Below are 27,395 nucleotides of genomic sequence, written 5' to 3'. Positions count from 1 at the left end.
GGAGCCTTGTTTTAAATTTTAAATCCTTAGCCATAAAAGTTAAACATTTTATACATTTTTAACCACAAAATAATTAATAAATTATAAATTTGATAAATGTTGTCAAAATTTGAACTTTAAATGCTTATAAAAAAAAATTGTGCCTATGTATTTTTAATATTTTTCAACTGCTATTAGAACGATACATCAGGAGCATTATATTAAATTTTCACGCTTTTTTACCCAACAAATAAAAATTTATTGATATTTATAGAAAAAAAACTATAAAAATTGAAAACTGACAATGTCCGTATACAGCTCAAAAAGAGTCAAAATATTTTCAACATTTTATGGTTGTATAGAAAATGCTAATATAACATTCCGTGAAATTTTCAAGTATCTACAGTCATTCGTTTTTTAATTACAATAAAATAAGAAAATTGTTACATGAGAAATCGAGTAAATATCAAATGTTGTAAAAATATAAATTTCAGACGCTCATAAAAATTTAATTTAAGTTTCTTCTAGACATTTTTTTTTTTGATAAAGGTAGACAAACTTATGAGTAATCTTATATTACATTTTCAAATCTTAGATTTAAAAAGAAAATTTTTTATGAATTCTCATCAAAATAATTTGCTATTTTTCGTGATTTTTCCGTATTTTGTCAACATTTGAACTTTAAATGCTTATAATTAAAAACTGTGACTAAGGATTTTTAATTTTTTTGATCTGCCTTTGAAACAATAACCTGGGAGCCTTCTATTAAATTTTCAAGCTTTTTTACTCAACAGATAAAATTTTATTGATATTTATAGAAAAAAAAACTTAAAAAAATTGAAAACTGACAATGGCCGTAAACAGCTCAAAAAGAGTCAAAATATTTTGTAAATTTTATGGTGCATAGAAAATGCTAATATAAACATTCAGTCAAAATTTCATGTCCCTACGGTCATTTGTTTTAGAGTTACACCAAAAAACCAAAATCGATTTTCTCGAAAACAGATTTTGCGTAAAAATTCCCGTTTTTCCTTAATTTTTCTTTTGTTTTTTCACGTCGCTTGTGAAAACTACTGGGAAATTTTTACTTTTGACCCCCCAAAGTACCAACTAGATTCACTTTCCTATCAGAAAAGTTACTATTGAAGAAAAATCCAAGCACTTTTACTGTCCTAAAAAGGTGATGACAGACACAAAAATAAAAAAAAAAAATAAAAAAAATAAAAAAAAAAAACACACATCATTGTAGAATCAATACATTCATCGCTTCGCTCAGAATCTAAAATTCGTGGGGGTGACTCCCCCCCCCCTATATACGTGCCTTATAATACGAGTATGTACACTAGTCGACTGTATTAATACAGACATAGTATAAAACATGCTTTCAACACTCGTTCGACGATAATCGCAAACGTAAATGATTAAGGGGGGGGGGGGGGTAAGGGGCATCAAAATCAACAAATAGCTAAAGTTTTAATTGTATCCTGAATTAATACGAAATGATAAACGCCGCTACTCTCGTCGGCCCATTTACTTTTAAATTAAAACAATAATCAAAAACCCATTTATTATAATATTATACCAGATATGAAGACCTTTTTTTTAAAACACGTGAAAAGCAAAACTATCTCAAAAAATTCTAAAAATTTGCAAAAATGCAAAATTAAATTATTAATTTCAGTTCAGTGAATGATGAAATAAATGTTAGGCCCACTCTGCTATTTCTTAAGCATTTTATAAGAAATGTTATACAATTCCAACCCATAACTTATGGGTAATAAATATTGAATACATCCCAAGTCGTCATAATTTTAACTTGATAATCATTTATAAAAATTAATGTCACTTTTCGCTAAACATTTTATTAATTTACCTTAATAATACTTATTAAGTATTTTTTTAATACATTTTTGGCCCCTAGGCGTTAAAATTAAAAAGCAGCTAAGTAGGTAGATATCGCTCTGCTGTGCAGTAAGTTACAAGTGGGTAATGGATGGTGTTAAATTTCAATTTAATGATATAATATCATTGTATACGAAAAATGATTCTGAGTGGAGACGGTTTTGTCAGGATTTATATTATAATATTTATATTGTTATTAGTTATTACTTATTTTTAATACGGTAGCCGGTAGGGGGGTCGTCGGCGGGCGGGTTACAAAAAAAATAACTAAAATTGTTATTCTTGGTTATTCAATAAGTAATTTCATCCAAATTTAAACTTAAAATAACTATAATAAAACTGTGTTTATGTATCTATATTTTTTGGTTACAGAATTAAATACTAACGGTGGAACCTTGTTTTAACAACACATACCTACGAGGAACTGTGTGTTACATTTTCAAACTTTTTTTACTCAAAAACCAAAATTGTTATTAAGTGAATGTTCCAGTCTGTTTACCGTCAATTTTTTTAGATTTTTCCGATGATATATTAAATAGTATACCTACCTACTCGGGATTGTGTGATACCCCTCACTCCGTCCTCCAAAAAGTCATAACTAGAAACTTTTCTTCCAGAAACTATATATCTCCCCTAAAAGTTGAAGATGGAATCTTTTTTTACTTCTCCAAAAGTTGAGGTTAGGAACAAAATAAAGATCGCACATTGTAAAACAACAGGTACATTTATCGTCAAATTCTGAAATATAATTTTTCAATAAGAATAAATAAATATATTATTTAAATTCTACAATATATTAATACAGCCCATTTCTTTTAAATTTGGTGACATGCTGTGTGTTTTACATGCTCATAATGTCACAATAATATTATGTTAATCTAAAAGTTCATTGTTTCTATTTCACAGAATGTGATTTTAACTATTAGTCAAGTCGTGTGAAAGACAACGATAACAGATTCATTAATGCCGACGAGACGCTCTGAAGTGGATTTCACGACACTCGATTTTAAGGAGCATTATTTAGGCAGCTTTCTTAGTCTCGGCCGTGGATTTGTATTGATCGTAAACACTAAGCGGTTATATTATTATTGTTTGTTACCTTGTACCACAATACCGTATCGAAATAACACGCGAGGACACCATATTTATTACAATATAAATATGTAGGTATAGCAACTCGCGTGCACCAGACGTTGTATAGTTTTCCAATCGTGAACCCATCATCATTTACCAATTGTTATTTTGTGAACGTCAACAAGGACTAAACTAAAACACTCTACTAATACGGGTTTGTTGAATTGTATAAGAACATATAAATTTTAATGTTATAAGGCTCAATATTTAAAAAAAAAATCTTTGGAATTTGCTGTACTGTATCACTGGATCTTATCCAAATATAATCACTGAATGTGTTTAACACACCATAAAAATTTGAATTCAAATAATTTCTAATCATTCATGTATCTAAGGAGATTTAATAATTTAATAATATTATAAGTAGGTATAGTAAATCATTTTTCTAGTTGAACTATTTTTTCCGAACAAATTGCAATTTTATACTATTATCATTTTATAAACGAGAACTACAACAAGTGACTGTGGATAAAAACTCCATAACTTTTCAAACATTTTATCCACTGGAATATATACAATAATTTTATATAATACACCAGATGATTTTCTAATCCATTTAACTCAACAGATTATTATATTTTCTCAATGAATTGTTGTATTTTTCAAGAAAGGATATCAAAAAAGAATGAAAAAAAATATTGTATAGACAATTGTGATTTAATTAGTTAAATGTTTCATGTTTCATGATGATGTTTTTTTTTGTAATTTCTTCTAAATAAATCAGGGCTTGCATTCGAAAAAAAATCCATTTTATGTTATTTAGAATTAAAACGTTCTCCAAGTTCTGCGCTTATCGTTATTTAGAATAGTGTTAATATATAGGTTACTTATTAAATTTATTTAAAATAACTAATGAGAGTAGGTAATGGCCCGTATACGAAATATAATAATATGATCAATTTCTAATGTCCGTATGCAGGAAATAAAATATTTTCACGAACCAATACAACTTTTAAACAAATGAATTTTAAATTATTTCGTTTTACGTTATTTTTTGTTTAATGATATTCTATAAATTACGTTTTACGTCATGTTTTGTTTAATAATATATTATAATATATTTTTGTTAATCATTATATTTATTTTTGCAGTATTTAATTATTTTTGAATATCGCTTTCCGTTATAATTACGTTTACAAATTTCAACTGTTTTTAGTCCAAATATACCTTTATTATAACGCAAGCCCTGACATAAATACATTTTTAAAATATATTTTTTTCCTTTTTCAATTTTGTAAAAAAACTTTATACGCATAAAAATTGAATTTTCTATATATTTTAAAAATTACTATACAAATAACTTATAAAGAAGCTTTTTGACCCCAGAAAAATGTTTCACTAACTGAAAAAAAAAAAATTTAATTTAGGGCAACCTATGACTTATGAAAACCTTATATTCATATTTCAAGCTTTAGGTAAGTATTAAAATAAAAATCATTATGCATTTTTAATTACAAAATAATTTGCAAACTTTCATAATTAATCAGTATATCATACTCTGTACGATATTATCAAAGATTATATGAATGTCCGTTATCAAATAACGTTTTTCATAAAAATGAGTGTATCAGGGCCTAAAATTGTGTGCAGTAGCTAATATTAAATGTGCAGTAGCAAATTTTAAAAGTGTGTGCAGTACTTAATTTCGGGCTTTTATAAGTTTTTATTTGATTAATATTCAATATTGATTATTGAAAATTACCAATTAGCATATTGTATTTGTTTAAAATCCTTAACAGTAAAAATAATATCAACTACACCATATTCTGGTCGGATTATAATAATATAATAAGTATATTAACCCAAGCTATTTCATTTTTAATTTTAAAATGTTTAGTCATATAGCCATATTGGTATCATCATGGACTTTTATAGAAGATTGTCTTAGATTGTATATATTATAACTAATTATTAATAAATAGCAAAAACAACTATGCAATGAAGTTATAATATGTGGTGTGTGCACTACTATAGGTCTACTATGTTCATTATTTAAAAAATATTTTGGTTTGGAATTAGATGTGCAGTAGCAAAACATCTTAATTTTAGGCCCTGGAGTGCATTTAGTTGAAAACAAAATATAATTAAAAATTCCCTTATTCTAGGTTTTGGTTGTGGAATAATATTTCGAATAAATTTAAATTTATAACTACTATAGTAATGGTTTATTAGTAGAAGACAAGTATAAAATATTGATTTTATACAGTATATAGACTATAAAATCAATGGTACAAAGTACCAGGTACTCCATATACCTACACAATGTGACCTCTCGGCCCTCAGTAAATTCAAAGTTTTTGATTTATGAACTTAAAATTTTTTTAAAAGCCAATTATGGTGTCTCCCATAAGATGTTAAATAATGTATTATAACTATTCAATTTTAATGGTAAAAGTTCAAAAAGAGTTTGAATCATGAAAAACTGCAGGATGATTTAATGCAATTTGAATAATATTTTTACCTTTATAGCTGTATTTATGTTTTGAGTGGAAAATATTAGTAAACTATAGTAAAGTCGTACATGCAATTAAAATAGTAAATGTTATAAAATATTTTAGTACTACAAATATTCATTTAAATATGAACGGCATAGACGTGAATGTATGGACCTCTATAGCCACTATATTATATACGGTTTACATAATATTATGATTAAAAAAATAACATAATTTTAAATTAATAAACCCTTGATAGAAATGTAAAAAACTATACTATTCGAATGTAAAAATATGTTTTTAAACATTTAGACATAATTGAACAATTAATTCCTACATTCACCGAAGAAAACAATTACTGCGAATCTAGGTTATGAGCACGTGATTCGAATCGTATATAATACATACCAATCAATGTAGGAACATACTATTTATATTAAAAGCAATTTTATTCCTTACAATAAAAAACAATTTGATATTTACATACTTATTGTTATACACAAATACACAATATATACATTTTATTAATTAAATCAAAATGTATAATATGCATTTAATTATCATTATAAATTACTATTCTATGTTTACTTTTACAATTTATTATTCTATACAACACCTATAATATAATTATTATTTTCGTTGTACTTCGTTTGTACCTATATCCAATAGCAATAATATACGTGCAATACAATTTATTATTAGTACAACAGTACGTTCAAAAGTGGTTAATTTATTTTCAACCATTTATTTATTTAATCTGACAGACGAATCCTTGTACAAAACCCCAGTTTCTTTTACTGTTGAATAATTGCTATAATATATTTTTACTGGACAATTTTTCTCACCTTGCTCTACAAGTTGTTTTCTATGTAATCGATATTTGAAGAAAATGGGATTGGTAAAAAAGGTATACTTTGAATGCGGCTGCAGGATGTTGGGAACGATGATCGTTTACCGTTATATAGTTTTGATCTAGCTTATTAATTTATAATATTTCCATGCCATGGATTATTTGTACGACGTAAGTACCTAGCATCAAGCAGTAAAAGCTCTATAGTCGGGTGTCAAGTGTCATTCAACCGTACCTATCATTTAATTGTATCCTGATCTCGGTCAGAATATTAAGCTAATATATAATGTAGATATTAGCATAGGTATTACTCTATACGTATTATATTCAAACAAAATATAAAGTAGGTACAGGTAAAAATAAAAAATATAAAAATATACATTTAATTAAAAATAATATATTTTAATATTATAATATGGAGTATCTATATGCAAAAAATTACATACATTGGGACTTTGATATTATGTTAACAGTCGGAAAATATTGTAGAGAGGAAGTGATGCCCAAGCAGAAATGATCCCTCCACGCGCGGGGGTCCAGAAGATTTAAACAAGGGGTGCTCAAAAAATGGTTACACCTTTCTATTTTAGATTATGTAATTTTGAATACAATTTATTTTATTAATTGCTTTGACGACAGGGTATGCCTTAGCACACATAGCCCCCCCCCCCCCCTTGACTCTGCGCCTGGCTCCCTCCCAATGTTAGCGACACACGTCCAAAAAACAAACCAAAAGAAGGTATTCACCTTAAGATATATTAAGCAATACTTCCTGGGAACCGATGCATACTGGTATAAAATCAGTATGTATAGCAATTCGAATGGGCTGGTTATGTCTGCAATGAGGTAAACGATCACTCAATAGTACTGTCAATTTTTTAATTTGTATACCGTGGACACCTGGTACTGTGAAAATAAACTGCTGAATACATTATAGAAGATGAGATTAGATTGTTCAATACTTTAGATCAACCTGATCAAAATCGCAATCACAATTAGTATGAGTTTGGTGACATTTGAGAATACACTATTCATACACTATGAACAATTTTAAAACCACGAGGTTGGATCTTAAATTTTTATAAATTTTAAAGAGAGCCTGTACCATGAAAATAAAAGAATAACTAATGAAGAATTAGGTACTTGAAAAAATTGTCCATAATAATTTTCCATATTTTCCATAGAATATTATGTACATATGGTATCGATGAATATTTATTTATTTTCGTTTGAAAACTTTAATCCAACTATATGACTACCTGACAAGTAGTACTACCCATCTATACCTATAACCTGACAAGTAGTACTACCCATCTATACCTATATTTAAAGGAACTTGTATTATAAGAATTCGGCAATACTGGAGAGAAGTGTAAATAATCAATCTGTTTTTTTGTTGTTGTTTTTTTTAGTTCTAACTCCGTGTGAAAAAAGGTAAGGCTAAATGATCTAATGATTAGGTACAATATTTAAAATAATACATATTTTTAACTGTTGGCGTCAGTAAGTTGCCTGTAAACGGCATTACATGGGGGAACACTGCGATATTTGTGTTTGCCGCGAGTTCCATCGTTTGAATGTTTTATTATTAATTGTCGAGTCTCGGGTAAACGACAATAAATTATTTCAATTTTTATATTATTATAATGCAGGTGGGCATCATATCGTATACAAGTTGTGCAGGCAGTCGGTGGGTCATACAACCACGACTATTAAGCATATATTATTTTAATATTATGTAGATACCATTTTCGAGCCACCGCGTATATTATAATATTTTCTATTATAATATTATACATTTATACAATAATATCGTAAAACGTAAAAGACACGATTACTCATAAAGTGTGACTGCCGATCGATTTTATCTCGTGTTATAATATTACAGCGGTAGGTCGTGTAACGGTTGACAGTTTTTACTTTTTACTCTTGTTATACCAACAAACGAACCGCATAAGTTAACGATCCCGACATTAAATAACGTAACACCACCAAGAGATGTTGAGTAAATGTATTTATTCTTACAAAAGTATATAAAAAAAAAAAAAATGAAAAATGTAACTATATGCTCGTAAACTCTAGGTATATACCTAGGTACTACCATAAAGTATCAAAATGAAATGGATCTTTTATGGAAATTGGTGATTGAACATAATATTATACCCATAGATGCAGAAAAGAAATTTTTTTGTAGCAGTAATCAATTTCACGACAGATTTCTCATTCAAGCCTACAGGCCTTCAAGCCTACACGTTTATAATAATATTATATTAATCAATATTATTATTTATTAGTGGTAGCAGAGTAAATGAAACAGTTTTAATTGCATACAAGAACTTCGATATTAAAATTAAACTCGGTTCTCTTGTGAAGTTGTTTCACTTTCTGAAAATATTACTCACGATCAAAAACTAGTACATTAAGAAAACAAACTCGGAGATAATGTAAATTGTTTTTGTGTTTTACTTTCAGTAGGTATTTCATAAATACTCGGTAAAAGCGATGTAAAGAGGTATTTTAAATATTTATTTTTTTAAATCTGTCGTATACTTACACAAATCTTTAAAAAAAAAAATAATACTTTCTATTATAACTGTGGGGTGGTGTATGCATTTACTTATAATAAATGCCCACTAGACGTAGACGTAAATTCATGCTATGGTAGGTACATTATACAGCGTTATGTGCTGCGTGCGTAACCGAGATTATCGATTATTCGGGATGCGGGCGCTGGAAATGAATGCGGGCTGTTTTAAATAATAATAATAATAAAAAAAAAATAATAATCCGTCTAATTAGTTACTGATATAAATGGCCGTCCAGAAGGTGTGTAAAAATAATGTCAGTATGTATTTTATACTGTTCAAAAAAGTTGAACATTTTGTATCGTTATTTCTCCAGTGCTTTTAGGTAACATAATGAGTTTTATAATTTTTTTTTCTTAGCATAAATACCTACGTGAAACTGGCACTACAAAGTTGGCACAAAAATCTAAAACCATTCCAACAAACTCTACTCGGACTTGTTGGACTTTGTTGGACAATTGTTGGAATTTGTTGGAAGCTACATTCAAAGTTATGCAATTTCAAAGTTTGTAGTGCCAACTACATGACCAGCACTGCATATGCAAAAAAAAACTTTAAAACTCTGCCAATAATACTCATATAACATTGTTGGACATTGTTGGACACTTGTGGGAATTTGTTGGAACGTATTTCAAAAGTTATTCAAGTTCAAAGTTTGTAGTGCCAACTTCACAACCAGTACTACAAATAAAAAAAAAAACGCTGAAAACAGATTCAAAAATATACTGATACAGTTTTCAGACATTGTTGAACTTTTGTTTGACATCGACTAAAAAAATATTCTGAATTTAAACGGTGTTAAGTAATTAAGTTTGGTTCATAAAAAAATGATATCTCAATTAAACATTTTTGAGTATCGTTTTATTGAAATCTAGTGTCCAACAACTTTAAAAAAGGTCCAACAAACTTGTTTACACATCATAGAACCAAAAAATTCCTCTTTCCTAAGTTTTTAAATCAACATTTTCTTCTAGCACTAAATTTTTCGTTTTTTCACCTAATATTAATATTAAAAATTTTGAATTGTCATTATATTCAGTTCTGGTGTCCAAAAAATTTAAAAAGTGGTCCAACAAACTTGTTTATACATCATAGAACCAGAAAATTCCTCTTTCCTATGTTTTTAAATCAACATTTTCTTCTAGCACTAAATTTTTCGTTTTTTCACCTAATATTCATATTAAAAAATTTTAACTGTTATTATATTGAGTTCTGGTTTCCAACAACTTTAAAACGTGGTCCAACAAACTTGTTTACACATCATAGAACCATAAAATTCCTTCCAACAACTTTCCTAAGTTTTTTAAAAAATTTTAATTGTTATTATATTGAGTTCTGGTGTCCAACAACTTTAAAAAGTGGTCCAACAAACTTGTCAATAACGGAATATTCATAATAAAAAAAGATGGATAAGTGGATGTCGCTCTGCTGTACAGTAGGTTACAAGTGGGTCACTGTAATGGATGGTGTTAAATTTGAATTCAATGATATAATATCATTGTATAAGAAAAACGATTCTGAGCGAAAACGGTCAGTCAGCCTATGATTTTACCAAGTATATTTGATGATATTATTGTGAATAAAGTAATTTATATATAACCTATTTACGTGGAGCCTTGTTTTAAATTTTCAATCTTTAGCCATAAAAGTTAAACATTTTATACATTTTTAACCACAAAATAATTAATAAATTATAAATTTGATAAATGTTGTCAAAATTTGAACTTTAAATGCTTATATAAAAAAAAATTGTGCCTATGTATTTTTAATATTTTTCAACTGCTATTAGAACGATTTATCAGGAGTCTTATATTAAATTTTCACGCTTTTTTACCCAACAAATAAAAATTTATCGATATTTATAGAAAAAAAAACTAAAAAAATTGAAAACTGACAATGGCTGTAAACAGCTCAAAAAGAGTCAAAATATTTTCAACATTTTATGGTGTATAGAAAATGCTAATATGAACATTCAGTGAAATTTTCAAGTATCTACAGTCATTCGTTTTTTAATTACAATAAAATAAGAAAATTGTTACATGAGAAATCGAGTAAATATCAAATGTTGTAAAAATATAAATTTCAGACGCTCATAAAAATTTAATTTAAGTTTCTTCTAGACATTTTTTTTTTGATAAAGGTAGACAAACTTATGAGTAATCTTATATTACATTTTCAAATCTTAGATTTAAAAAGAAAAATTTTTATGAATTCTCAACTCAAAATAATTTGCTATTTTTCGTGATTTTTCCGTATTTTGTCAAAATTTGAACTTTAAATGCTTATAATTAAAAACTGTGACTAAGGATTTTTAATTTTTTTCATCTACCTTTGAAACAATAACCTAGGAGCCTTCTATTAAATTTTCAAGCTTTTTTACTCAACAGATAAAATTTTATTGATATTTATAGAAAAAAAAACTAAAAAAATTGAAAACTGACAATGGCCGTAAACAGCTCAAAAAGAGTCAAAATATTTTGTAAATTTTATGGTGTATAGAAAATGCTAATATAAACATTCAGTCAAAATTTCATGTCCCTACGGTCATTTGTTTTAGAGTTACACCAAAAACCAAAATCGATTTTCTCAAAAACAGATTTTGCGTAAAAATTCCCGTTTTTCCTTAATTTTTCTTTTGTTTTTCACGTCGCTTGTGAAAACTACTGGGAAATTTTTACTTTTGACCCCCCAAAGTACCAACTAGATTCACTTTCCTATCAGAAAAGTTACTATTGAAGAAAATCCAAGCACTTTTACTGTCCTAAAAGGTGATGACAGACACAAAAATAAAAAAAAATAAAAAAAAAAACACACATCATTGTAGAATCAATACATTCATCGCTTCGCTCAGAATCTAAAAAAAAATAAAAAAAAAAACACACATCATTGTAGAATCAATACATTCATCGCTTCGCTCAGAATCTAATATTTAACCATCGTTATATTGAAATCTAGTGTCCAACAACTTTAACAAGTGGTCCAACAATCTTGTTTACACATCATAGAACAAGAAAATCCCGTCCAACAACTTTTCTAAGTTTTAAATCACCATTTCCTTCTAGCACTACAATTTTCATTTTACACCTATTATTCATATTGAAAATTTTTTTTTTTTGTATTATTAAGTTTTGGTGTCCAACAGTTTTAAAAAGTGGTCTAACAAACTTGTTATCACATCATATATGAATTTTTAAATCTCCAATTGCTTTGCAGCTCTACAAATTATCATCTTATAATTGGTTTTCCTATTAAACATTTTTATTTTCATAATTTTGAGTCTAAGACTGAAGTAATAGTTCTGATAATGCAAATTAAAAAACTTTTTATTTTTATAATGATTTTCTTTTTATAACACTTTGACTTCAAAACATTGTTATTCTTGTTTTGTAAATAGCATGGTGTGTGGTTTTATCTTTCTTGTCTCATTACATCTATTAGTCTATACATCTTGACAAGTCGTCATGGCACTCCCAATATCCATGTATCCGTCTACAATAGGTTACATAGTGAGGCAAACTTCCCTCTACTCCTTCAACAAATGCTATGACTGCTACAAATCTGTATCTGTAATAATATTATTATCATGAAGATACATTGTTTAGGTTAATAAGTTATTATGATTTTTTTTTTAGTTCTATTTTTTTTTTCAGGTTTTAAATTTATATATATTTATATTGAGTGGTATGTCTTCTAGCTTATATTCCATGTCCATACCTTGGTACATAATTGCGTCGAAGCAAATATGCTGATTAAGTGTTTTTGTCACATGTATTGTACCATTGCAACCACTGTGATAACATTTTCTATTATAAGTAACAATTGGGTCTGGCTTCATATTGTCTATGGTATTTTGTATTTGTTGGAATCCTCCTAATATGGAATATAATGTAAATTTTAATGCACAATGTTTGTTTTAATTTATTTATTCAATATCAACTTTTCGTATTTGTATATTATTTTATTGTAAGAAACACCTTTTTTTAAAAATAATTTTATTTTTTCAAATATATTTAATTGATCATCCATTAATAGACATCAAAAAAAAAATTTAATTGTTAACACCTTGTGTTTATTGTAGAAGACGACCTTTACTCATCTATATTATATTATAGTAATCTCATCAATCTAAACTTTAAAATATTAGAATTATCCTAAAATGTTTATCTGACATAATATTATATTTAATGCGTAACCATATTTTACAGAAATATTTTTAAAAATAATAAATGTTTATAATTTAAAAATAAATTGTTATTAGTCCTTTTATTATCAAATAATATAGGCAAAGATGAAAAAAAGTGATTGTATGATTTGTGAATTTTCTAATCATGCATCTTCTACATACCTACAAATAATCACACTGCGTATGTTGAAATGAAAAAATATGTTTATCAAATTAATAATATTTTTAATAGATTATTCATTCACAAAATATTGTTCTTTGCATTATATCTATGAATTTAATAATAATTTTGTTACATACATTTTTTTTATATATTTACCTTCATCGAGTTCACCGAGGTTTATTGGAATGAATATCATTCGTTTCACAGATTGCCTAGCTTCGGTGTCACATGTGTGATATTCCCAAATACTTGGTTCATCTTTAATTAAAAGCTCCAATAAGTTGTTAACGTTGAACCGGCAATCTAATTCCATTAGTCCACACATCAATTTAGATTTTTGCCCTGAGGATTCTAGTATAGTAGTTCTTTGTGTATGAAGTGACGAATTCGCCCCATTGTGCACCAAGTATTTAACTATACTAGTATTAACTAAACAAGTTTGTTGGACCACTTTTTAAAGTTTTGAACACTAGATTTCAATATAACGATGGTTAAATATATTTATTATGAATATTCCGTGAAAAAAATGAAAAATGTAGTGCTAGAAGGAAATGGTAATTTAAAACTTAGAAAAGTTGGTGGAGTATTTTTTTTCTTCTACGATGTGTAAACAAGTTTGTTGGACCACGTTTTAAAGTTGTTGGAAACCAGAACTCAATATAATAACAATTAAAATTTTTTAATATGAATATTAGGTGAAAAAACGAAAAATGTAGTTTTAGAAGAAAATGGTGATTTAAAACTTAGAAAAGTTGTTGGAAGGAATTTTCTTGTTCTATGATGTGTAAACAAGTTTGTTGGACCACTTTTTAAAGTTGTAGGACACTAGATTTCAATATAATGACAGTTAAAAATTTTTAAAATTTTTATTATGAATATTCCGTGAAAAAACGAAAAATGTAGTGCTGGAAGAAAATGGTGATTTAAAAACTTAGGAAAGTTGTTAGAAGGAATTTTCTAGTTCTAGGATGTGAAAACGAGTTTGTTGGACCACTCTTCAAAGTTGTTGGACACCAGAACTCAATATAATGACAATTAAAAATTTTTATTATAAATATTCCGTGAAAAAACGAAAAATGTAGTGCTAGAAGAAAATGTTGATTTAAAAAACTTAGGAAAGAGGAATTTTCTGGTTCTATGATGTGTAAACAAGTTTGTTGGACCACTTTTTAAAGTTTTTGGACACCAGAACTCAATATAATGACAATTCAAAATTTTTAATATTAATATTAGGTGAAAAAACGAAAAATTTAGTGCTAGAAGAAAATGTTGATTTAAAAACTTAGGAAAGAGGAATTTTTTGGTTCTATGATGTGTAAACAAGTTTGTTGGACCTTTTTTAAAGTTGTTGGACACTAGATTTCAATAAAACGATACTCAAAAATGTTTAATTGAGATATCATTTTTTTTATGAACAAAACTTAATTACTTAACACCGTTTAAATTCAGAATATTTTTTTAGTCGATGTCAAACAAAAGTTCAACAATGTCTGAAAACTGTATCAGTATATTTTTGAATCTGTTTTCAGCGTTTTTTTTTTTATTTGTAGTGCTGGTTGTGAAGTTGGCACTACAAACTTTGAACTTGAATAACTTTTGAAATACGTTCCAACAAATTCCCACAAGTGTCTAACAATGTCCAACAATGTTATATAAGTATTGTTGGTAGAGTCTTAAAGTTTTTTTTTGCATATGCAGTGCTGGTCATGTAGTTGGCACTACAAACTTTGAAATTGCATAACTTTGAATGTAGTTTCCAACAAATTCCAACAATTGTCCAACAACGTCCAACAAGTCCGAGTAGAGTTTGTTGGAATGGTTTTAGATTATTGTGCCAACTTTGTAGTGCCAGTTTCACGTAGGTCAAATAATTCTACAATTTGTCAACAAACCAAAATCTGGTAACATAAACCATTTAGGAGTAAAATCATTTAAAATTTTTTTTAGCAAAGAAATAACAGTTGTTATGTGCTCGATGAACGTTATTAAGTAATGCTGTTAAAATTAAAATTAGTTTTAAAATATAAGTAAATTTCATAGTATAATTTCATAGACCATAGTATAGAGCTTGATTCGGATCACTACCAACGTAAAAAATATTTTACTTTGTGGAGGGTTTTTAGTTTTTATATTATTCGTAGGAATTATTATTTTCACATTTGAAGTACCTAAAGCATGAACTGGGTTAAAAAACACTATTAAAGAGAAATATTGTGTTTCTTGAATCTTCATCGACAAGGTATAAAATCTTAGAATTGGTACAAACTTTAACTCGATTGGTCTAACCAGTAATGTGTTAAGGGGTTTTATATAGGCAATCTTTAATTATGTACTGCCATTATGTATTTATGTGTTACCCGGTATGTTTGTAGGAGAAGTAAGTGATTGTCACTGTGAGTAGATAAATGTTTCCTTAAATCGAAGTGCTACAATCATCGTAGAGCGTCGGAGGGATAGAATGTAAATCGTAATCTGGTTAACTTTAGTTTGAATAAAGATAGTGCCCCACTCAGTGGCGGATTTAAGGGAGCCCCCCCCCCCCCCCATTGGCATAAGTTAGGTTTTATTATTTTTTATTATTAATTTTATAATTTTATCTTTTATATTTTTTTTCTCAAACACATTATACTATAATTTAAGAAATATTAACTATTATAAATCCTGGATCCGCCACTGCCCCCACTCAAAAGAAGAAATTCAACTAAACTATGTCAGCCTAGTTGGTTGCAATCATTATGACACCTATATAGTCTATTTGTATTATTGGATATTATAATTATACCTATGAGTGCGCTCTAATATTATAGTATAATGTCTATATAATATATTATATTAACTGTATATTATGTGCATGCGATCAACCGCTGACTGCAGATACAATAATATATTTACAAACAATTAATTGTAAGACCAACACACACCACCATGTACAAGAAACTTACTTCTATTCGTGAACACGAACATTACGAGACTATTGTACGACAATGTAAAATGTCATCAACTACATTTTTAAGTATTTAGTAACAATAAGATCAAAAATTGGAGAAAGCAAGTAACTGCTCGGCTGTACAGTATGTATCGAGTGTTTATCGTCGTTGAGAAAGTCACAATTGTATAGTAAGTCACTATAGATGTATCACGTATGTGAGTTAAATTTTAATTCAAATTTTTAATTTCATTGCATACGGAAAGTCATTCAGAGGGAAGACTACCTGTGCAAATTATACTACTAATAATGGCTTGCTTTTGTAAAAAAAATTCCGTTTTATGTTATTTAAATTTTTGCATTTATACAAGTTTTGTACTTATAATTATTTGAAATATTAAATATAAAAATAATAACTAATGCGGATAGGTAATGGCTCGGATACGGAATATAATATAATCAGTTCTTATAGATTGTTTGCATAAAATAAATGTTTGAACGAAACCAATAGACCTTTTAAATAATAGATTTTAAAATATTTCATTATGCGTTATTTTTCGTACAACGATAATTTTCTGTAAATTACGTTTTGCGTTAGGTTTTGTTTAAAATAATGATATGTAATATATTTTGTTAATCGTTATGTTTTGTTTTGTGGTATTCAATTATTTTCGATTATCGCTTTCCGTTATAATAACGTTTACAAATTTCAATCATTTTTTTGTCATATATAACGTTATAATCATAATGTTATTATAACGTTTGCAAGCCCTGATGTTATTTCTACCTATGATATAATAATAATAATATGTATATTGCCATTCAAGTAATTTATTTTACAATTATTAGTAACACGATAGGTCGAATTAATATATATTGCAGATAACATTTGAAAGTATCATTATGCGCATAAAATATAATAATATACGTTAAAAGTTTCAAGTACCTACTCCCGAATGATATTTTTAAATCAAAACAAAATTATTAAATAATTGTTATTCTTCGTTAATATCTAATTTTGCCTAAATTTGAATTAAAAAAATCTATAAACAAATTAGTGTAAATATATTTTAGAGATTTTTTGGTTTCCGTATGAACTATTTAAGAGCTTGTATTACATTTTTAATCCAAATCATAAAAGAACATCATAAAATTAAACATTTATAATTTAAAATTTAATTTTAACTATCTACTTAATTGTTTTTAAATGTTGATTATTTTGACGAATTTCGTGATAATTTGAACCTATTAAAGTGTGTATAAAAAAAAATCATTCATATGTATCTTTGATATATTTAAATTGCTATAATACCAATGTCCAATATATGAGGAACCTTGTATTACATTTTGAATCTTATAGGTATGAATATTAAAAAGGTTATGAATTTTTAAATACAAAATAATTTGCAAATTTTCACGGTTTTAATTATAATGTTGTCAAAGTTCTAACTTTAATAGCTTATAAAAAATAATAAATATTGAGACTATGTTATATGTTCATTTTTTTATGAGTTCGTGAACATCTCATAATGAATCTTATTTATATTTTTCAAGGTTTTTGACACGGCAAAATTTTTACGACATTTTAATAAAAATAAATAAATAATATCATAATATCAAATGTCTTATTTAATATTGCTAATATTTTGAGCTATTCTTTGTGCAGAAAATGATAATACAAAAACTTGGTTAAAATTTCAAGTATTTACGGTTATTCGTTTTCGAGTAAAAAACTGGTTTTGCTTAAATATTTCATTTTTTCCGTAATTTTTTTTTTGTGTTCTGGTTATTTTGAAAAGCACAGGGTATTTAAATTAGCACCCCCTCCTTTTCCAAAGTATCATCTAGATCCTATTAAAACCACCCTCAATATGGAAAAATTAACCATTTGTATTGTCCCAAAAGGTGATGACAGATAATACAATTAAAACAGAATCAATCGCTAAAACCTAGTCCTTGTAATTTAAATTACTATAGATCATCAGAGTATCAATCAATATGTAATATCATCTACCAACCCATATATAGCCACGGTAAATAAATTATCATGAGTTCTTACAACCATATATTGAATAATTCAACCCCTGGGCTACATTCAATCGTACTCATATGTCATACAACGAAAGTATGACGTATTATGTATTTTTTTTTTATGAATCGTGACATTTTTTATTCTGTTCAAATATTTTTGCTAAGTTCAACAGAGGTTGAATAAATCTAATGCACTATTTCTTTATAACTTTAAGATGTGCAATATGCTGCAGCTGGAAAAAAAATAATCACGACGATACTTGAACTTATGGAGAAGAGCATAATATTCAGGGTGATTCTTTTATTGTGAACCAATCAACATTTTTTCATGATACGCATATTGGTAATTTATTTTTTTTTTAAATAAAATTAAACAATTGTAATTCTTTTTATTTGCTAAGATATTACTTGATTGATGTGTGGCTTGCCATATAGTAGGGGTAATTCTACTCCACACATGGACCGTATAATATATTTATAATTATAAATTATATTATACTATAATTTGTAAAACTGTGGGTAAAATTAGTTTTTGAAATGATTTGTAGCATTATCAAATAATAGGAAATACATCATACTATAGTAATAATATGTGATCTGTTCATTTTTGTATCATTAAAATAAAAATAATTTGCACCATTTTAAAAAACACACAAAGCCAAAGAAGCTTATGAAGATTAGCGCTGTTGCATGTTTGATATTAGTGATAAAATAGCTACACCATCATACTATATTAACTGATTCGCAAAAATTAACAATGTGAAAATTGGATTTTTTTTTAATAACTTCAGTTATCATTTTGTTTTGCATTAAATATTAAATTAGCTGTAAGTATTACTTGATAAATTATAATAAAACAGTATTATATTACAATATCAGTATAACTTGGTAATCACAAGTAATGTATTATTTTCAATATAAATGTTTGTGATATGTTCACTTTTATTCTTAAATGTATAAATATCATACACATAGTATATTATTGAGTATTACAGTGGGTGTAAAATTGTAGAAATAATATTCAGGGATGCAAACCGCACATTTTAGATAAAATACAGGACAAAACCACACACTTTTTTAGGGTTGCTATATCTGAAAATCGAACATTTAATAACTTCTTGAAAATGTATACATTTTTAAATGCAAAATGTATTTTATTTAAATAAAAAAATATATAAGAAATTATCACTAGTTATAAACTCATTACAATAATTACAAACTAAACTTTGTTCACATTTACAATACCAAAATGTTTAATGTTTCGTAAACATATGTAATTTATTTATTTTTGGTACTTAGTAAATTTATCACAATTTAAAACATAATTTAGTGCTTTTTCCAAACCTTAAAATAAACTTGGTAAAAGTTTTCGACCATCGGAATACATCTCGTCTTTATTAAAAAATCGTGTACGGTATTTTGCTATACAACGAGTGGATAAAGTGTGCGGTTTTTATAGACTTTTTTTGAATCAAAATCATAAGTGTGTGGTTTTTGGAACCAAATACAGTAGAGTCTCGATAACTCGAATTTTTTTCTTGCCACTTGAAGTGTTTTTGAGTTTTGTTTGAGGTAAATAATTCGAAAAGTATACTTGCATAAGTCGAATTTATTTTTATTCTCCTTGCAATTCGAGTTGTCAAGAGTCGATTGTATTTCACAATAATATAACCACCATTAAACTGTCTAAGTGCCCCACCCACTGGGTTCAAAATAAAACAATCACCCTGACCCTGTAGGTATATTATTATACTGTGGCGGGTGTCTCATTCGTATGTGTTTCGAAGACGATGACAAATCATTGCGTTCGAAAAACAATTCCACGACTGCACGTGACTATGAAGTTCGTTCAAAGTCTTTCTTGGTGTTTGTGACTCGCACGAAAACTACTGGAAAATTTTAATGATGACCTTACCTAGTCACCACTCACCTCATCTACATACAGTGCCACGTGCACTGTGCAGTGTCATAAGAAGGAGCTGAACGCGCGAAACTCGACTAACAGGTGACGATTTGAATGCACACGAAATGTGTGGCAATATATACCACGCGATGACAAGTACAAATTTACAGCGTATAAATTTACAGATGTTGAAATTCGCCTATATTTCGTGCGTTCAAAATAATGTGTTCGCAAAAGCGATATATCGGTTGAACCTATAATGTACGATACATCTAAGCCTATAGGTTAATGTTATTCACTTACAATATCTGGACGAATCCCTTGACTTTTGCCCGTTCCTATATTATTCGTGTACCTTTCTATAACTTTGTGAATAATTTACTAACGCATAATATATAACAAATCTCTTACGACTTAGGTAAATACCAAATATGTATGGATGGCAACTATTAATGAAAAGTTAAAACCAAGTTATAAATGTTAGGTTTCTTAGCGATTTTTAACTTCTTCAACTTCTATACTACCTATACTATACCATTAAGTTTATATCTTCAGCATTATTAATAGCTAATACTATAAACCAGCGGTTTTTAACCTTTTGTAGATCACGGACCCCTGATGAAAGATTTCTAGAAATCGCGGACCCCCTTACCAACTTTTTTTCGAATGCCTTTTTTTTACAAAACATCTCATGTTATCATAACCAAAATTATAATAATTATTTTATATAACAAATTACATAAGTAGGTAGACATAACAAAACATACACATTTATAATTATTTTATTACAATTAATTTTTATGAAAATGGGTAATATAAAACCATAATTGAGTACGATCGATCAACCGCACTTAGTGGCAGTAAATATAAGACTGCCGAGACTACAGTTCTGTACGCATGTAAATTCCGTATGGACAAGAAAAACTGATTATACTTAATAAATATTAATAAAACAATTATTTAGTGTAGAATCTACATATTATAAATGACAAAAAAAAATAATAATAATCCAACAATATTGGGGATCGCGGACCACAGGTTAAGAACCGCTGCTATAAACTATTTTAGTATATATAGTGTATTACTGTAACTGGTAAATGTAAAGCCGACTAAATTACAACTACATAATATGATAAAGTATATCGTTTATAATATCACAGTATTATTTGAGGTAACCTCAAAAAAGACATGCGAATTTAAAATTAAATAGTATTTAGTTTTTTGAACAGATATAATAACTATACAGATGAATCCATGGTACCTGTTCGAAAAAAAAAACGATTTTTGAGTAAGTGCAGGACAAATGAAATTTGTCAAAACCACGGTATTTTAAACGGTGTACCTACTTCTCCAAACGTTTTCGATATTATACAATATACGAGGCGACGAGATTTCCACTTGGAAATTTATATCTATCGTATGGTCTCGTGGCGCACAACGTGCAGCGTATATGTAATAACAAAACCATAATAATTGTCGTCACGCGCCGCGTATAGCGAATTCCGTCCTCGTCCCCGTCGAATATGTCGTCCAGTCCGGCGGAGCGTGTACAGTACAATATTCGCGCGCTCGTTGTGCGGTAACGATGAAATAATAGTATGTGATTGATGCTGCGTGAGCGTTGCGCAATCGTCAGGTTTCGGCGTGTCGTCGTAATCGTCACATGTCATGTATAATATTATAACCATATACATGGGTATTCTATACAATAGACACACCCACGCACCCACACACACACACACACACACACACACACACTAACACATACACACACACACAGAGAGACACCGTGTGTTCTATTTAACGTACTAGTCGTTCGTTATATTATTATAAAAACCTATTAACGTTTTTTAAAATATATTTTTTACATAGGGTAGTCTTAAGTCATTGCAAAACGTATTTTTTCTAATTTTATCATAATTATTATCAGGTAAACGCATTTTTAACTTTCTATTCAAAAAATCAAAAATAAATAATTTTATGTGATACATTAAAATCGAATTTAGTACCACACAGTACCGTGGTACAGTAGGTTATACATATACAATGTGTATACACTATATACTCCATTCGTAACTAAACATTAAATACTTATAAGTTATAACCAATAAAAACTTGGAAATACCTCCAACAATATCGTTCATACCTGAGGAGAATCGATTTTGCTTGTTAGTGCTTTTTATCTCATCGTTAGTGCTTTATCCCTTTCAAAGTTATTCGCATTTCGGACAGGGGGGTGCTGGAGACATGACACCAATCATTCGTTTTTTAATTACAATAAAATAAGAAAATTGTTACATGAGAAATCGAGTAAATATCAAATGTTGTAAAAATATAAATTTCAGACGCTCATAAAAATTTAATTTAAGTTTCTTCTAGACATTTTTTTTTTTGATAAAGGTAGACAAACTTATGAGTAATCTTATATTACATTTTCAAATCTTAGATTTAAAAAGAAAATTTTTTATGAATTCTCATCAAAATAATTTGCTATTTTTCGTGATTTTTCCGTATTTTGTCAACATTTGAACTTTAAATGCTTATAATTAAAAACTGTGACTAAGGATTTTTAATTTTTTTGATCTGCCTTTGAAACAATAACCTGGGAGCCTTCTATTAAATTTTCAAGCTTTTTTACTCAACAGATAAAATTTTATTGATATTTATAGAAAAAAAAAACTTAAAAAAATTGAAAACTGACAATGGCCGTAAACAGCTCAAAAAGAGTCAAAATATTTTGTAAATTTTATGGTGCATAGAAAATGCTAATATAAACATTCAGTCAAAATTTCATGTCCCTACGGTCATTTGTTTTAGAGTTACACCAAAAACCAAAATCGATTTTCTCGAAAACAGATTTTGCGTAAAAATTCCCGTTTTTCCTTAATTTTTCTTTTGTTTTTCACGTCGCTTGTGAAAACTACTGGGAAATTTTTACTTTTGACCCCCCAAAGTACCAACTAGATTCACTTTCCTATCAGAAAAGTTACTATTGAAGAAAATCCAAGCACTTTTACTGTCCTAAAAGGTGATGACAGACACAAAAATAAAAAAAAAAATAAAAAAAAAAATAAAAAAATAAAAAAAAAAACACACATCATTGTAGAATCAATACATTCATCGCTTCGCTCAGAATCTAAAATTCTTGATGATTAAACAAATCTAAATTTAATAAAAAATATCTAATTTGAATGAAAAATTTAACGATATTTTTTTTTATTAAAATTAGGTTTTTCTATTATACAGGTTTTTTTATTCAACGAGGCTTATTTTTATTCGAATTAAATTTTTTAAACTTAGTTTATTATTTATATTTGATTTTAGATTCTGAGCGAAGCGATGAATGTATTGATTCTACAATGATGTGTGTTTTTTTTTTATTTTTTTTTTATTTTTGTGTCTGTCATCACCTTTTAGGACAGTAAAAGTGCTATGATTTTCTTCAATAGTAACTTTTCTGATAGGAAAGTGAATCTAGTTGGTACTTTGGGGGGTCAAAAGTAAAAATTTCCCAGTAGTTTTCACAAGCGACGTGAAAAACAAAAGAAAAATTAAGGAAAAACGGGAATTTTTACGCAAAATCTGTTTTCGAGAAAATCGATTTTGGTTTTTGGTGTAACTCTAAAACAAATGACCGTAGGGACATGAAATTTTGACTGAATGTTTATATTAGCATTTTCTATACACCATAAAATATACAAAATATTTTGACGCTTTTTGAGCTGTTTACGGCCATTGTCAGTTTTCAATTTTTTTAGTTTTTTTTTCTATAAATATCAATAAAATTTTATCTGTTGAGTAAAAAAGCTTGAAAATTTAATAGAAGGCTCCTAGGTTATTGTTTCAAAGGCAGATGAAAAAAATTAAAAATCCTTAGTCACAGTTTTTAATTATAAGCATTTAAAGTTCAAATTTTGACAAAATACGGAAAAATCACGAAAAATAGCAAATTATTTTGATGAGAATTCATAAAATTTTTTTTTTTAAATCTAAGATTTGAAAATGTAATATAAGATTACTCATAAGTTTGTCTACCTTTATCAAAAAAAAAATGTCTAGAAGAAACTTATATTTTTACAACATTTGATATTTACTCGATTTCTCATGTAACAATTTTCTTATTTTATTGTAATTAAAAAACGTATGACTGTAGATACTTGAAAATTTCACTGAATGTTTATATTAGCATTTTCTATATACGATAAAATGTTGATAATAATTTGACTCTTTTTGAGCAGTTTACGGACATTGTCAGTTTTCAATTTGTTTAGTTTTTTTTTTCTATAAATATCAATAACATTTTATTTGCTGGGTAAAAAAGCGTGAAAATTTAATATAAGGCTCCTGATATATCGTTCTAATAGCAGTTGAAAAATATTAAAAATACATGGACATAATTTTTTTTATAAGCATTTAAAGTTCAAATTTTGACAACATTTATCAAATTTATAATTTATTAATTATTTTGTGGTTAAATTTTATAAAATGTTTAACTTTTATGGCTAAGGATTGAAAATTTAAAACAAGGCTCCACGTTAATAGGTTATATATAAATTACTTCATTCACAATAATATCATCAAATATACTTGGTAATATCATAGGGTGACTGACCGTTTTCGCTCAGAATCGTTTTTCTTATACAATGATATTATATCATTGAATTCAAATTTAACACCATCCATTACATTGACCCACTTGTAACCTACTGTACAGCAGAGCGACATCCACTTATCCACCTTTTTTGTTTGAATTAGCTTTTATTATTCTTTTAATATTTTTTTATTCATACTACATTTTTATTCAAACAAGATTTTTTAATCAATTCACCTTTTTAATCAAATTAAACTTTTTTATTAAATATATATTTTTGTCTTGAACTAGAATTTTTTATTCAAATTCATTTTTTTCTAAATATTTAATTCAGATTTTGTGTAAGGGTGCCATTTTTTTATATAAAATATAAAAAATCTAATAGGAATAAAAAAATATTAAATGAACAAATTGAATTGAATTGAATTTGTATAAATAATGTAATTTTAATAAAAAAATAGTAATTTGAATACAAAAATCTTGAATGAATATAAAATCCTAGTTGAATCATAAGTCTTTTATAAACAAATTTATTTTGCATAACAATAAGCCAAATTTTTTATTCAAATTAGATGCTTTTTATTAAATAAAGATTTTTTTAATCAACTACCTAGGTTTTTTTAATTAATAACTTTAAATTATATATATATATAATTTTAAATTATTTGCATTTTTTATACACTTTTTAAATTTGAATCAAATTAGATTTTTATTAAATATTGATTCATGTCTTCAGCTATACTCTTTTTATTTAAATTACATTTTTTAATTAAATCAAATTTGTGTATTTAATATATATTTTTTAGTCTTTGACTACCCTTTGTTGTTCAAAATATATTTTTTATCCAAATTAGATTTTATATGAATTAATTTTTTTTTTTTAAATTAGATTTTTTTATTAAAATTACATTTTTATTCGTATTAGATTTTTTTATTAAATATATATATATATATATATATATTTTATCTAAAATATTTTATTAAACGTATATTTAATCACTATTTTTAATTGTATTTAAATATGTAATGTATGATGTTAGGGACTACATTAATATTTTATTAGTTATCAATGTTTTCTCATGGGGTTTATTATTTTTATATTATAAAAATCTGTTAATTAATACAAATTATTTTATATTAATTACTTTATTGTTTGATAGTTAATTATTTGTTTTTTAATTTATTGTATCTATTATAAAGACTTAATAATAATAATGATTATCTATATAATTAATGCAAATCTGGTAAAAATTTATGTAATAACTTGATCTCATTTCCAAGCAACAGTTTTTCGACACACCATTCGACATGCCAATACTTTTTAAGAGAGTAGAGCACTAACGACAGGACAAGTAACACAGTGAAGCACTAACGAAGTATAAATTAATGAAACATTTTTAAACCCCAAATTAGAAATCTAAATTAGCATGTCTTCAGCACCACTGTAGGAAACTCAAATAAAATGTTAAGGTAAGGAGCACTAACGACGGAATTAAAATATGCACTAATGAACACTAACGAAGCACAAACGAATACAATTTGTTTGGACCCGAAATTCGAAATAGGGGGTGCAGGCATGTCTCCGGCACCCCCTGTACGAAATGCGGATAACGTGAACTAACGAAGCATAAACGATCACCCCGGGTTTGGACCCGAAATTCAAAAAGGGGGGGGGGGGGGGGTCAGTGACACGGACATTCGAAATATGAAATAAAAATGTATGGTTGTCATTCAAAAGAGTAAAACTTAAAAACAGTAAAAAATATAATTTCTTTCCAAAAATGTTACTTTGTAACGACTTAAAACGATGAAGTATAGTCAAAAACGTTAGTGTTTCCTGAAACAATGGTAATGTCTTAAGTTAAATGGATCGTTTCGTACATACTGCATACATATATATATAATATTATATCGTTAATAGAACAACAATGTCAGGAATGTCACCGTGTACAAAAGGGTTAGGTTAGGCTGTACCTACTTTTATACTCGCCGTATTCATGTACTTCGACCGGGTAAGACTAATTACGAGATTTATCGTAACAGACAAATAATAACAACGATGACGATGATAATAATAATAATAAATTATGCGTCCACGACGTGGGCACATGGCTTCGGTCGCCGACAGGTCCGCGTATATACCTAATAATATATAATATATTACGTACCTATACAGGAGTCGAGAGTGCCTGCGAACATAGCGATGCAAACGACAGTCGTTTTATAATATTATATGGCTAAGAATCGTGCGGTGGCCGTCGCTTTGGAGCGACCAAAATAGTGTCCGTTTAAGTATTAAGTAGGTACCTACACCTATATAAGCTGTGTATTATGATATATTATTATGAAGGCACGTCCTAGTGCGGAATAATAATAATTATTATTGTGCAATATTTGCTACAGTGCCATAATCGACACCATAATTTATTGTTTGTATTGCGCCGGTAGCGAAATCGTAAGAAACATTTTATTTTTTATTTTTGAAATACCTACCTTAACATTTCACCATATATATAGGCACCCTATAGGCACCGCGCTTACGTCTGACGAACTTTCGATTGAAAACAAAAAATAACAAAATAAATAAACATCGCGTATCTGCGTATTTGCGCTGTTATATTATATACAAAACACCTTGAAGTCGGCTGCACCGTCAAAACGCCCGAAGGTATTGTAACGTATATGTTACCTATATACAGATATTGAGTAGTTT

The sequence above is a fragment of the Metopolophium dirhodum genome, chromosome 1 (genome assembly GCF_019925205.1).
Source record: "Metopolophium dirhodum isolate CAU chromosome 1, ASM1992520v1, whole genome shotgun sequence".
Classification (NCBI taxonomy): domain Eukaryota; kingdom Metazoa; phylum Arthropoda; class Insecta; order Hemiptera; family Aphididae; genus Metopolophium; species Metopolophium dirhodum.
Note: the sequence above shows the minus strand (reverse complement) of the source record.